Consider the following 16,017-nt stretch of genomic DNA (forward strand, 5'->3'; position numbering starts at 1 on the left):
TATTAAATGTTTATATTAATAAAAATCAAGGTCTCAAACAATCTGCCTTAATAAGATAGAAAAATAAGAGAAAATTAAACTCAAATCAAGCAGGAATTATAATACTAGTAGTAATAGTAATAATAATAAATATTATATGAGAAATCAATGAAATAGAAAACAGAAACCATAAAGAAAATCCATGAGACCAAGAGCTGGTTCTTTCAAAAGATCAATAAAATTAAGAACCTCTAGCAAGAATAACAGAGAAAACAATGAAAAGACACAAATTACCAATATCAGGAACAACAAAAAAAATGACTGTCACTACTATCACAGACATTAAAAGAACAATAAGGGAATAAATAATCTGAGTAACATAATGCTCACAAATTCAACAACCTAGATGAAATGTACAAATTCCTTTAAAATCTCAAACTACCAAAACACAGCCATGAATAAATAGATAACCTAATTTTTTTCTGTCTATGAAATAAATTGAATGGGTAGTAAACAACTTTTCACAAGGAAAACTCCAGGCCCAGATTGTTTCAATGGTGAGTCAGACAACCAACCCTACATAAGATAATCCAGAAAACAGAAAAGGAGGGAGCATTTTTCCACTCATTTGTGAGGCTAGGATTACCCCATTACCAAGGCCAGACAATGAAAATAAAACTATAGACCGATATCATTCATGAACACATATGCAAAGAAACCTCAACAAATATGGTGAAATTAAATCCCTCAATACAGAGAGGTTAAAAATACCATGGCCAAGTGGGATTCACCCTAGGAATGCAAATTTATTTCAACATTTGTAAATCCAAAATATAATTTACCATATTAGCAAATTAAAGAAGAAAAACCACAAGGTCAGCAAAAAGCAGAAAAGGCATTTTACAAAAGGCAGCATCCTTGAAAACATTTATGAGAATAACTATGTAGCTAGGAATGCAATGCTGTAATACTGAATGCTTTCTCTCTTAAATTGGGAAGAGGACAAAGATGTCTACACTCAACCTTTCTAGTCTCATCCTACCAGAAGTCCTGACAGAGCATTAAGGCAAGAAAAATAAGTAAAAGGCATACACATTGCAGAGGAAGAAATAAATCTCTCGTTTTATATGACATGACTGTCTAAAGTAAAAAATCCAAAGGAATTTAAAAAACAACCTTCTGAAACTCGAGTGTAAGGTCAATAAGAACACAAAAGCATGTTCAACATCATTAGTTATGTGGGAAATAAAAATTAAAATCACAATGAGATACCACTACACATATATTAGAATGCCTCAAATTAAAAGCAAAAATATATATATATATATATATATATATATATATATATATATATATATATATATATATATAAAATACTAATTTCTGTTGAAGATGAAGGATAACTGAAACTCTCAGACATTGATGGTAGGAATGCAAAATAGGACATCCACTTTGAAAAACAATTTGGGCAGTTCCTGGTGAAGTTAAGGAAGCTCAGAACTTACTACCTACTTGAAAGATGAAAGAGAAAAAAAAGGAAAATATAAGGAAAACTGAGAGTAAAAAGTTAAAAATGTTTCAGTCACAAGTTACTTAAGATAAGACAAGGTGTAGTAGAGTGGATGTGAAGTGTCTTGAAGTCTCCCATCTGCCTATTTGAGTCCTTGGCCATGCTCTCTATGCCTAAAATTTATGTCCACAAAATAGAACTAGTAATACAAGCCAGCCAAGAATATTGTAAGATTCAAACCATTTAATAAATTCTAAATACATTTGTAGGTTTTTTAAGAGTCAAATGTAGACTTATGATACTTTGATGATCATACTGAAAAAGTTGAAACTGGCTTTTCTGTAATCTAAAGAGAGTCACTCTGCTCTCTACAATAAGAAAATGATTTATTTTTAAATGTACTGCTATGCTGATGGATATAGGCTTTACTTGCTCCAGGAATGTTACTTCATATCCATTTCAGTGGAGAAAATGGACTTCCTCAGGGTAAACAAAATTTAAAACTGGCCACCAAAAAGGGCATTATAGTCTTGAAATGAGTTGAATGAAATGACCACTTAGTATGAAAATGGCTATAGAACAGAGAGAAAAGCACAGTTCTGATGATTTTCTGAGGACATTGATGTATAAAGAGTTAAAATTAAGAAAAACAAAGTTGTATGTTAAAAACAATTTCACTGAAATATTAAAAAGACATTCTTTTTTATGTCATGTAATTACTTAAGTCTATTCAATTCCACATTGTGTTTTTACCTGCTAAGTTTTCTTTGTTAATTTTGTATATATGTGTGTTTGTGTGTGTGCGCACTTGTGTGTGAGTGTGTGTGTGGGGGGGGTGTATTTAAAGGCACCTTCAGTCATAGCAGAACTGCTGGAAAAAATAAAAGTAAGCAGCTGGACAACCTTCATGCTGTGAAACTGTGAAACTGGATGTTCTTATACCTTCAATCTACTTATTGTAGAAATAAAACAGATTTGCTATAATTTAGCTATAGAATAAAATGTAATAAAAACTGAAAATTTTGTATAAATGCCATCTATAAAGTAGAAGGAAAGACATGTAGTTTATATAAATCAATACAGTGGCAAAGAAGAAGGGACATGAAAACAAGGTAAATAGTTGATAGGAGAAGAAAGACATTTAGCCAAACATAGCTTGTGAAAAGAAATTGTTATATAAAATTAGCAGAGAGAAAACTTCATTCAATTTTAATAGCTTTCTAACAAAGTCTATGAGTAAATAATACACTACATGTAAAAAAGTCTTAACTGCTACAACAATTAGAAAACAAAATATTGGATAATATTTGACGATGAATCCTGAAGACAAATTCTATCATCAACTTCTATACTTTTTGGTTAACTTCTCTTCAGTTAAAAAAAAAAATCTAAGCTACAAGCCTTCCTTCTGATAGTTAATATTCTTGATTTTAGCTTTAATATAAATTAATATTTTCCTCCCCAAAAGTCTTCTTTTTATATTTTTTAGCTAACCTTTTAGTGACCTCTCAGGTAAAATTAATGTTTTATTTCTCATTGTACATTGAGAAATAGCTATTTTTTTATGGTTAAGCTGGTTCCTTGATTTCAAGCTTGCTCTCATTTATTTAATCTAATTTATTTATTAGTTCAAAATTAATATGCAATAAAAATGTACATAAGATTCATTCTAATTACAAAGCGAATTCAACAATTTCTCCAAGACTAAGTTTTCATTAAAATCTCCAGGCTAGCCAGTCAAAATGACATAGTAGGTAAACGCTGCACTCACCTTCTCCCATAATCACATCAAAATCATAACTCCCATAATCACAACTACGAAACAACCATCATTGAAAATAGCCTGGAATCTTACTGAACTGAAGCCCTACAACTAAGGACATACAAATGAAGCCACCTCGAGACTATTAGGAGGGGCAGAGAACAGCAGAACAGGCTGATCCCACACCTGCATGTGACCATTAGAAATTGGGAGGCAGGGATATGAAAGACAGTTGTAAAGATTTTGTAGGGTGTCAGACGGGCACATGTCTTATTAGGAAGACCACTTCGCGGACGATGTAGATGCTTGACCACTCCACTGTATACCTGAAGCTGAATAATATTGTATGTCAACTATAATTTCATATATATATATAGTCATAGGATGGAGTACAGCATATGGAATAGTCAATGGAATTGTATAAGATATATATGATGCCAGAGGGGCAATAGATTGGGGGAGGGAGGGTTATCACTTTGTGAGGCATGAAATGGCTAACTATTACATTGTTTTGTACACCTGAAACTAGTAGTAGTAATAATAATAATAATTATAACAATAATAATAATAAAAAGAAATTGGGAGAGATAGCTCAGCTACTGCAGAGGTCCCACCTGGAGGAGCAAGGGGACCCAGCCCTTCTCCAGCCCAGGGTTCCAGTGCCAAGGAAATAAGCCTCCATAATTTCTGGTTGTGAAAACCAACGGAGACTGTGGCTGAGTGAAATAGAGGGCAGCTGGAGTTCCTAATAGTCCTCTTAAAGGGACCACAAACGGACTTACTCACCGACAGAATCACTGGCTCTGAGCTCCAGCACTGGGGCAGCAGCTCGAAAAGCAGACATACAAGGAGGAACTGAATTGTCTAGCTTCAGGGTGAGGGCTGCAATAGCAGCTTTCTCCCGGACAAAGGAGCCAGCGGAAGCCATTGTTTCTTTGTTGAGCCCTCCCCTTTGTTGCATTCCCTCATATCTGAGTTCGTTCATCATGCCCTGGTGGTTCGAGACCCCACCCTGCCCAACTTTCCGGAACACCCAAGCCACTTCCAGTGGCCTTTTCATACAAACCACCTGCCTTGGCTCAGGCTACAGACTTTCCTAGGGTCTCTCAAAGGTTCATGGAACCCAGAGAAGCAGCACCTGGCTTGAGCATGTCACGTGGCTTTGACTAGCAGCTCTATGCCTGGCACTAGCGGCAGCTGGCCTTGGTTCAAGGCTTGGCCTATCAAGGCACCCCTAAGCACAGCACAGGTGGCAGCCATCTGTGGATTCTTTTGTGGCTCCTGCTGGGTGGTCCCAGGTGGGGTCGAGCTGCAGCTGAACTTGACCTATAGTGGGTCCCTTCCCAGGTGGCCCTGGGGCTGATGCAGCTAGTAGCCAGCTTTCAAATGAGCTGGAGCATCATCCAGCAGCCTCCAAAAACAACACACCCAAGGCATGGATCGGACAGACACCAGAGCTCTGCTGAGGCAGATCCTGCTCTGTAAGGTAGGCCCCTGCACCACAGTTCTGCCACTGCAGTCAAGGTCAGTCCGACAACAATTGAGCCTGAGGGTCAGTCCATCCCATTGAAGTACAAATAGCAACCAAAGCTCAACTACAAGAAGAGGGAACACACAACCCACACAAAGGACATACCTGGAATCTGCAGCACAGGTGACCAGGAGAGTGCTCCACTGAGCCCCACAGCAAACCTACTACATAAGGCCATTCTAGTAAGACTGGGAGACATAGCAGCCCTATCTAATACATAGAAACAAACATGGGGAGGCAGCCAAAATGGGGAGACAAAGAAACATGTCCCAGATAAAAGAATAGGACAAAGCTGCAGAAAAACAACTAAACAAAATGAAGACAAGTGATCTACTGGGTCCAGAGTTCAAAATACTGTTTATAAGGATACCCAGTGATCTCAGGGAGAACTTCAACAAAGAGATAGGAAACATAAAAATGAGATAGAAAACATTTAAAAAACAGTCAGAAGTAATGAATACAATAACTGAAATGAAGAATACATTACAGGGAATCAACAGTAGATTATATGAAGTAGAGGATCCAAATAGCGATTTAGAAAATAAGGTAGCAGAAAACACCCAATCAGAACAACAAAAAGAAAAAAAGAATCTAAAAGATGAGGACAGTTTAAGGGCCTCTTGGACAACATCTAGTGTAGCAAAACATTCCCATTATAGGGGTACCGGAAGGAGAAAAAAGACAGCAAGGAATTGAAAACCTATTTGAACAAATAACAATGGAAAACTTCCCTAACCTGGCAAAGGAAACACAGAAGTCCAGGAAGCACAGAAACCCAAACAACATGAACACAAACATGCCCACACCAAGATACATCATAATTAAAATGCTAAAGTTTAAAGACAAAGAGAGAATGTTAAAAGCAGCAAGAGAAAAGCAGTTAGTTACCTACAAGGGAGCTACCATAAGACTATCAGCTGATTTCTCAACAGAAAATTTGCAGGCCATAAAAAAATGGCACAAAATATTCAAACTGATGAAAAGCAAGGACCTACAACCAAGACTGCTCTATCCAGCAAAGTTATCATTTAGAATCGAAGGACAGATAAAGAGCTTCCCAGACAAGAAAAAGCTAGAGTTCATCACCACCAAACCAGTAATACTGGAATAACAAGGAATTGTAGAGGAACTTCTTTAAGATGAAAAAAAAATCATAAATAATGAATAGTAAAATGGCAATAACTACATACCTATTAACAATTACCTTAAATGTAAAGGATTAATTGCTCCAATCAAAAGACAGTGTGGCTGAATGGATAAGAAAACAAGACTCATACATACGCTACCTACAAGAGACACTTCCGATCTGAAAAAACACACACAGACTGAAAATAAAGGGATGGAAAATGATATTTCATGAAAACAGAAACAAACAAAAAGCTGGAGTAGCAATATGTACACCAGAAAAAATAGACTTTAAAACAAAGGCTATAACAAGAGACAAGGACCCAGCAATCCCACTTCTGGGTATTTATCCAAAGAAACTCGAAATGCTACTTCAAGGGGATGTGTGTATCCATATGTTCATTGCAGCATTATTTGCAATAGCCAAGATATGAAGGCAACCTGGGTTTCCCCTGATGGATGAATGGATAAAGAAGAGGTGGTACATATATGCAATGGAATATTACTCAGCCATTATAAAGAATGAAATCTTGCCATCTGAGACAATATGAAAAAACTTACAGGGTGTTATGCCGAATGTAGTAAGTCAGACAGCAAAAGACAAATGTCATATGATCTCATTTATAAGTGGAATCTAAAGCACATATTAAGCAAAAAAATTAATCAATAATATGGTAATAACTATGTATAGTGCCAGGTGGGTACCAGTCAGGGGGATCACTTCCTAAATTATATAAATGTCTAACTACTATGCTGTACACCTGAAACTAATATAAAATAATATTGAATGTCAATTCTAATTGAAAAATTAAAAGGGGGGAAGATAAAGAAGAATAAGAGGTTCATATTTCCAGGTATAAAACAGTAAGTCTTGGGGATGTAATGTACAGCATAGGAAATGTAGTCCAGAATATTTGATAGCTTGGTATGGTGTCAGATGGTTGCTGGACTTATCATGGTGATCACTTCTTTAGCATAGAGAATATAATCAATAATATGGTACTAACTATGTATAGTGCCAGGTGGGTACTGTTGAATAAGTATGATGTACACCTGAAACTAGTATAGTATTGTATGTTAGCTATATTTTAATAAAAATCTTTTTTAAAATTAAATAAATAAATAAAATCTCCAGGCTGGATTTCACACCTTATAATACTATAAAATTGTTTGGTTCTTGATGCTGAAGTAGAATCATACTTTAGTGTATCAAAAAAAAAGGGAGGGGGCAACAATAAACCTACTTAACAATAGAAAGTATCATAACTTCAAAATATTTAGACTCTAAGTAAAAGTTCAAATTATTTTAATCCATAGACGTTCAAGTTAGGTCCTTAATCTACTGTAATATCCCCACTCAAGTCCCTCAATCTTTTATTCTTTTAACAAATGCTATATGTGTTTTCATTGTTATAGGTAAAGTATAGGATATAAAGAAATAATATGCATGATTTCTGTCCTACAGGAATTGACAATCTATTTGTGAGTTGAAACCTCACGTGAAAATTCAAATAAGAGTAGCATTAACATTTGAAAAATATGAAAGCTAGTCCTTAAACGTCAAACAAGTAGTACACATAATAAAACACATTTGAGTTTAGAGGAGACAATCCATCTGAGCTGGAGTGTTACAGGAGCATGTCCGTGATGCCCAGGACTGTGCCATACGAGTATGGCAGAAACCCAAAAAGAGTATGACATGCTCCTTTTTCGAGGAGCTTTCAGTATAGTTCATAGACTCACAAAATGTAATCACAAAACAATTCAAACTGAGTCTACAAGTACATGCGAGATTTAAACATATACACAAATAAGAGAGGAGCATTGCAAGTGTAAAGAACAGCTGGTGGGACAAAATCCTGTCACAGCGTTGTTGGACAGGCGGTGGGGGTTACTCATTGCAGTTGTCAGGTGACCTCTGTTTTCAGTTTTAGTTGAAAGTCCCTCCATGGCCTTTTGGAGTCTCTTGGTGTGTCTCTAGAGTAAATTTCAATTACTCTACACTTCACCAATGTTGGAGGATCAAGAAAAAGGAGGAACTGATTTGGGGTGAAAACCTTTTTTTCCCCACTAGGTATAACTGTAAACTATACTAAACTAAACTAAACTAAACTAAGAAAGGATAGAATACAATACAATACAATACAATACAATACAATACAATACAATACAATACAATACAATACAATACAACAAAACAAAACAAAACAAAACAAAACAAAACAAAACAAAACAAAACAAAATAAAATAAAATAAAATAAAATAAAATAAAATAAAATAAAAAGTAAAATATGGGTGAAAAGAAAACCAGAGCCTTTGGACTTCGTGAAAGCTTTCCAGGAATACCTGACTCAGCAGACGCATCATGTGAACATGATTTCTGTATCAGTTAGTGGGGACAAAGAAGGGAGCTGGAACAGATGGTGACCAGAATAGACTTGATCACCCATCTGCTGAAGTCTCCCCGGATGAAAACCCTGGAATGTTAGTAATGAGTTTGAAAGGACCTTCCATGGGAAGTTCAAGAGTCAGTACTGCACCTATGCCAGCAAAGGAACAGCCTGGCTTATTGAATGTATTAGAATCCACACAGGTGAGAAACCTCATAGGTGCCACTTGTGTTAATTTGCATGTGCTTACGAATGTCATCTGGAAGCCCATATATGTTCCCATACAGGAGAAAAACTATACACATGTGAATTATGTCCCTTCCACTGCAGTAATAGAAGTAACCTGTCCCATCATTGAAGATGCAAGCATAAAATGGTACCAATGAAAGGTACTAGGTCTTCTTTAAGCAACAAAATGGGGGGGGGGGGGTGCAGTTTACAGAAAACAAGTAATCTTGGCTATAGCAAAAGAGTACATTCAACTTAAGTCTACCTTTTATGGCGGTTCAAAAAACAGACTACCTTAACGATTTTACTTATGAACTCCCAAACATCCAGACTGACTCCTATGAAAGTATGGCAAAAACCACGTCAACTGATGCCCTACCAAGGGACCCCCGAGAATTCCTGGTTGACAGTCCTTTAAATCAGCTCTCCACTCTAGCAGGACAGTTGTCAGTTTGACATCAGAAGAACCAAAAGCCCGCGTCCGCTGATGTAGTAGGCTGTCCCAAAGAGAAGCCTCGCATGACGCTGCAGCCCTATGCCCAGGCAGTAGTTTCTGCCGCGTCAGCAAGTATTCACCAGACCTCCTCCCCCACAAGCCCCGAATCTCTGCCATCACATAGTCAAAGGCACGACAGTCCGGTGGCAGTTCCAAGCAGTGAACCAAGCGCCCGCACAAGTACCCCTAGCACAGGAAACCGCCAGCCAAGCACTCCGGCTCGGACCATGCCAGTCCAGGACCCGCAGCTGCTACACAACTGCCAGCACTGTGACTTGTACTTTGCAGGCAACATCCTTTACATTATTGGTATGGGATGTCATCGCTATGAGAATCCTTTCCAGTGTAACATGTGCAAGTGCAAATGTAAAAACAAGTACGATTTTGCCTGTCATTTTTCAAGAGGGTAACATAACCAACGCTGCTTGGAAATGATCATATTATGCTTTACTTGTTTTTGCCTTTCTGTGTTTTGTAGTTTTATTTATTTTATTTTACTTTATTTTATTTTATTTTTTGAGAGAGTCCATCCCTATAAGGTGTCTGCTAATTTAAAATTTACACATTATATTTATAGAAAACAAATTTGACAATGGAAACAAAATCTTTTCCTCTTGTTTTTTTCATAAAAGTATGATCAGGGTCATTTATGTATTTGAACAGCTAGACACATTAGTGTCTATTTTTCCCTTTTAGCTAGACATTTGAGAATTAAAGTGCAAGATTAATCTTACAGGTGTTCATTTAAATTTCCCACAATTACGAACCATAAAAACTTCAAAACTTATCCGCACTTTTTGTGTTTCAATATACATTGCAACTACATGTTATTTCTGCCCATATATATATATATATATATATATACACACACACACACATACCATGTTTCCCCAAAAATAAGACCTAGCCAGACCATCAGCTCTAATACGTCTTTTGGAGCAAAAATTAATATAAAACCCAGTCTTATTTTAATATAATATAAGACCAGATACAATATAATATAGTATAATATAATATAATATAATATAATATAATATAATATAATACAATACCAGGTCTTATATTAATTTTTGCTCCAAAAGACTCATTAGAGCTGATGGTCCGGCTAGGTCTTATTTTCAGTGAAACACAGTATATGTAGGCAAACATACAGAAATGTGAAAATAGATATAAAATGCACTTAAACGTGATATTTAATTTGTTTATAAAAATACAACTTGCTAAATAAACCTAGAGTAATTTTGAATAGGAAGCTATCGTTTATATATTGCATAATAACTAGCTTACTCTGAAGAAATCTTGGTCAAACAATAAAATTCTCATATATTGTTACTGTTGGTTTCTGTGTACTTTACAAAAATTTTATTTTTAATTTAGTTCAAAGCTTGAAAGTGTTACTAATTGACTTCATAAAGAGACTATCTTAATTATTAAGCATTTACGGACCCAAAAGGACTGCTACTTTTAATGTAAATAAAAGGGAACATTTCCACAAACACCCCTACGTGCAAGTTAATGGATTTTCTGCCCTCCCACATGCTAGAAAGCCATTAAAGTGACTTCCTGTAGTTTAATATCCAATCTAAACTAATCTCAGTTGCATTGTTCAAAGACACAACATCTCAGAGTTCCTCCAAACAACTATAATTCTCTTCCTTGTCAACTCTGAGGCTTGTGCATCTGAAATTCAACAGTCCTGCTTCACTCTGTTGCTGAACTTGCTCATTGCTCATGTCAGTTCAGTGCAGCCATTTCCAAATGTACAACTTGCTCCTAGTGTTTATTTAGTGCCAGAAAGAAACAGGTTGCCATCATTTGGAAGCTTCTGTGAGTAGCTTTTCCTTCTCACATTTTATTTTATTCTCAAATAAAAGCAATACCTAAAATAAAAAAAAAATGAAAGTTTTCATTAAACAAAGAGATAGAACACTCTTGCTAAAACCAGTTTATTAACTGTATACCCTGGGCCAAATAGTGAAAAATACATTTTTTTCTCACAACTAAAGATAGAAGTTCTGAAGGTGCATTTTCATTTAAACATAGAAAAAACTTTTTTTCATAATTACAAACCAGAGTGTATAATTCTAATTTTTCTATGATTTAATGAGCACAGTTGATATTCCAAAGGTGTTGATTCTTGAAAGGTATAATTCTAAAGGCACTAAAGTTTTTGAAGCAAATCTATCTTAGAAACTTTAGTATTGTATTTTTTAAAAGATTTAGGATTTTAGTTAAATCTTCTGTAAGTTAAATGCTGTATTTGGAAAGATGTTAATATCTTTCATTAAGTATTGAATATATTTGTCCCATTTTATTTTCAATCAACTATTTTATAGAAATGAATTGTTGGGAAAAGTTTAACATGCACTATTTATCATACTTTGCTGTTAACAGGCAATGTTCTGAAACTAAATTTATTTTTGTTCAATACACATAAATTTAGATTTTTAAAGTTGGTAGATAATTTATCTCTGCTAATATTTTTTTAAGAAATTGTAAGGAAATTAACAGGGAATAATTTTATTTCAGATTTTAGTAATATAGTATGTAGCTACAACTTCTTGAAATTCAAGTAAAGACTAGGCTTCTACGTTGAAAAAATTCCATTGGATATTTCCCAGTGCTATTTCATTTTAGAAATAAGTGTTTGCCATTCATCTGCAGAATTGTTGGTCTCTTTTTCCAGGGCTTTCACCAGATTTCACCTCATAATTTCTCTATTGATTATTTCAAAATCATCTATTTGGGACCTTGATCATATGTGCAAAATCCCTTCACCTTTGCCATATAACAGCATAATCAAGGTGGTGATGTCACATTACTTTTGCCATATTTTCTTTATCAGCAGCATGTCACAGGACCTGACCACAGATTATAAAAGGGCCTAATACCAGAAGGCAAGAGTAATAATGAGGAGGTCACCTGAATGTCTGTCTGCCATACCTTCGTTCATCACTTGGGCATACCCCCTTCAACTTTTCTCTTTAGATTAAATACAGAAAGAAGAGTAGTAAAGGGTAATTTGGGGTACATCACTCTTGCTTGTGAACGTCTAGCTAGATAGTAGGTATGAGATTTTCAAAAAGGAAGCATTTCAGTTGTCACATTTTGGTGCAAAATCTGTCAAATTACTGCAAAATCTGGGTCCAAAACCTCTTCTTTGTGAATCTCGAGCTGGAGATTAATGGTATGAGAGAAGGAAAAAGGCCACATTTGGTAAGAGCAAATGTCAGTTATCAACCGTATTTTCATTCATGAACTTGAGACTTGGACACTGAGCAGATACCAGACTCCATTTTATGAACCTCTTGTCACACAGCTACTGTAGTATATTAATTGAGCATCATTTGACACACCAGAAGTTAGGATGCCCCTGGACACAATGCCATGTGGATTGCAGAAACAGAAATGGCAGGAAACAGTTTAAATTCCCTATGTCTACTAGAAGAGATAGTAAGTGAGTAGCCATTCTGTAGGTGATTTGTTTTTTTCTTTAGTCAATTTTCTCATTTAATTTTTTATATTAGTTTCAAGTGTACAAAACAACATAATGATTAGACATTTACACCCCTCACAAAGCGATAACCCCAACAAGTCACTACCCCTCTGACATCGTATACAGCTGTTACAATACCATTGACTATATTTCCTATGCTGTGCTTTACATCCCATGACTATATATATTTAATTATAGTTGACATATAATATTATTTGACTTCAGCTTCAGGTGTACAGCACAGTGGTCAGGCATCTACACAGTCTGTGAAGTGAAGTGATCCCCTCAATAAGTCCAATGCCCATCCGGCACCCCACATAATCTTTACAACATTATTGATTATATTTCCCATACTGTATTTCACAGAGACACAGAGAAAAAACTGATGGTTGCTAGATGGGAAGGGGGTTGGGGGACAGGGGAAAAGGTGAAGTGATGAGAAAGTACAAACTGGTAGTCACAAAATAGTCACAGGGATGGGAGATGTAGATGACTTGTTTTAAGAGGGGAGAAGTTTGGAAAGGTTGACTGATGGGGGCAAAAAATGCATGCAATGGATAATTGAGTCATATGAAGCTCACATGCTTTGTATAATGCTTGAATCTCTAGTCTGACTGATGAGGAGGCCTAGAGGGGATGTTCACCATTCACTGGCTCAGTGCATGTTTGTTGTTATAGTTTAAGGGAAGCCAAACAGACTAATGAGTCACTATGATCCACACTAATGAGCCACCATCATGGTAGCACTGTTTCATGACAATTCACAGACTTTGTTTTCAAACACACAGCAAAGATCCATCCAAGCCCAAGGCTGGCTGCATCTCCAGATCAAACAAAGTTGGGTCCACAATGACTCACATGTCCAGCACAGGGCTGACCCTCACTTCAAACCTAAGGACACCCACTTTGCTGCAGATCCATATTGTTGCTTTTCTCTGATGAGCATCTCTAATCCAGACAGCAGAGTGGCTATTGACTTTTATACTCAGAAAATTTCACCCTCTGAGTACAGGGAGAACGGAGAGTTGGCTCTTACCGGGATCAAACATGTTACTTCAAAAGCCAAATGTACCAAGGGATTCCAAATCCTCCATATAGAGAATGCAAGCTGGAAGAGTGACTGCATTAACTCAAAACTACCTACTAGACTACAACACACACATAAACTACAATTTCTCTCTCCAGCCATGCATCTTCTATTATAATGACATTCTGCACCAAAGAGAGCCTAAGCTCTACACAGATTTTTTTTAAAGCCGTAGACATGTTTTTTTAAAAAAAAACAAACAGATTTTTTTTTTTAAGCCACTGACTTTGCAGTGTTCAGAGAATACTGGATCCAGTTACCCTACAGGTTTTGTTAAACCTAATTTAAAACCCTGAAATTACATCTTATTCAGTGCTTACCCCTTTGGGCTTTCTAGATATACCAGTCCCCTGTCCCCTAGGATCCTCTTACTGAAGAATTAGTAGGCTCACAAGTCTTGGAAAGAAATTTTGCTACAGGGAGTCATACCGCTATGATGGAAGTGTCCTGAAAAATGCTGTCTCTATGTATTTCACCATTTCTGAAGTTCTCTTCTTGTAAATCACACTGAGCATCACTGGCTTTTATTAGGGAACTGAAATGTACTGCTACCCTCCAGGTAGAATGGAAAATAACCACTTTCCCCATCTAAAATCTTTCAATGAATCAACCCAAAATTTTAAAATCTGGAAGCCATGCCTTTTGTACCACGTCACAATCATGGGCCCAATTGAGTAAATTTTCTCTCAAAATCTTCTCTTGTTCCTGAAGTTTGATTATCATATGTTCATAGGATCATATCATAGATTGATTAAGTCAGTTTCACTTCTCTTTTTCTTAAGTGTTTATAAGATACCTCAGAAAAATATGCCAGAGAGATAAATAAAAAGAGATAGAATATTAGATATAAACATAGAGCAGATGAGGCCTTAATTTATTAAAGGTACTATCACTGGAGGTTAATATTCCCTGGAACAGTATCCACATCATATGAAAACCACCAATCAACTTTATTTAAAGAAAAATCAATCAAAACTTCTATAGCAAGCTACTGTGGTAGGCTACAGGTACTTAAAATATATATATATATATATATATATATATATGTGTGTGTGTGTGTGTGTGTGTGTGTGTGTGTGTGTGTATATATATATATATACATATATATATTATATATATTTTAAAAAAGGCTTCCACATAGAGAACATTAAAAATACTATATAAAATGTTAAAAAAAAAGCCATTTTTTTAATGCATGGCTGAGTTCACTTCAATATCATAAATACCCTCAAAGGTAAGCAACAGCAAGGAAAAACTGAATCCAGAGAGCTATGCAGAACATTGAAGCAGGCACCTTCCCTGGGCTTGAGTACATGGGGCAAGAATAAAGCCTAGGGACTAAGAGGGGTGGAAGATCAAAGTGAACACCGCTGCCAAAAAGAAGGAACCCTGATGGAAAGGAAGGGCAATGCCTTCACAAGGTCTCCCAGCTAAACACTGGCCTACCGAAGACGAGGGTAAGTAGGAGATCTACCTTCAAGCGGGGTGGAGCTGGAACAATAAGAAGGTCAGCTTGCCAGTTCCAACTCTGGGTAAGGAGGAGTAGGCATACTTCATACACTGTCTCTCCCATTGAATGCAGCTATGAAACCTGGAGAGGGTGCATGGTCTCTGAAGGGTAAGGGATAGCAGGAGGATGGGAAGAGATGATTCGAATTTGAAATACCACCACATTTATGGTGAGTTTCTCTTTTTTTGTCCCAAGGTATCACCCAACCTGGACAGAAGTGCAGGTACATGGGAGCAACAGAGACAGTTCCAGAAACCTTCAAGTTCTACCTCGAAGAATGGGAAAGAAGTCTCATAACTGTCTGACAAATTGGGAATGGGGAGGTGGGAAAGTGGACCTCCCTATTTCTCTCTGGTCTCTCCCACCCCAGTCCCTAGGCCATCCCACTGCAGTGGTGGAAGCAAAAGCACCAATTGCAACAGCCAGGTCTCCGAGGTGCCTAAAAATGTGAGGAAAGCGAAACTTTCTCTCCAATTAGAGGAGGGATCCTAATAGGATCGGATAAGCAAACTCTGTTTCTCTGTCCTCACTTGACCCTCGACATAGGCACCGTCACAGGGGGTGGGCAGCAGAGCAGGATAAGGAAAGCCCGGCTCTAAGCTGAAAGACTGAAAACTGGAGTACCACGGAAACTTTTAGGGAACTAAGAAATTAAAGGAACTCCCTTCATCTGAGAAAGGTAATCTATGTTTAGAAAGAAAAGGTAGTTACAGTAAACATCACAGAAAACTGTGAAATGCTGAAAGTATTACATTGAAGTTTAAAGAGTCACGTATGTCATTATCATCACTTGTTTTTTTTTTTAGGTACATCAGTGTTGGCCTGATTACTACTGCTATATAAAATGCATATCGTGTTTTGGACACTTTTATGCTTATGATATATTTTAGGAAAAAAGTAAAA

The 16,017-nt window shown here is 36.5% G+C and overlaps 1 pseudogene; it reads left to right on the forward strand.

Moving 5' to 3' along the window:
* Window positions 1-4,686: 4,686 nt before the first annotated feature.
* Window positions 4,687-15,419, forward strand: LOC117019099 (zinc finger protein Pegasus-like; annotated as a pseudogene).
* Window positions 15,420-16,017: the final 598 nt, after the last annotated feature.

This window comes from Rhinolophus ferrumequinum, chromosome 3, assembly GCF_004115265.2.
Source record: "Rhinolophus ferrumequinum isolate MPI-CBG mRhiFer1 chromosome 3, mRhiFer1_v1.p, whole genome shotgun sequence".
Classification (NCBI taxonomy): Eukaryota; Metazoa; Chordata; class Mammalia; order Chiroptera; family Rhinolophidae; genus Rhinolophus; species Rhinolophus ferrumequinum.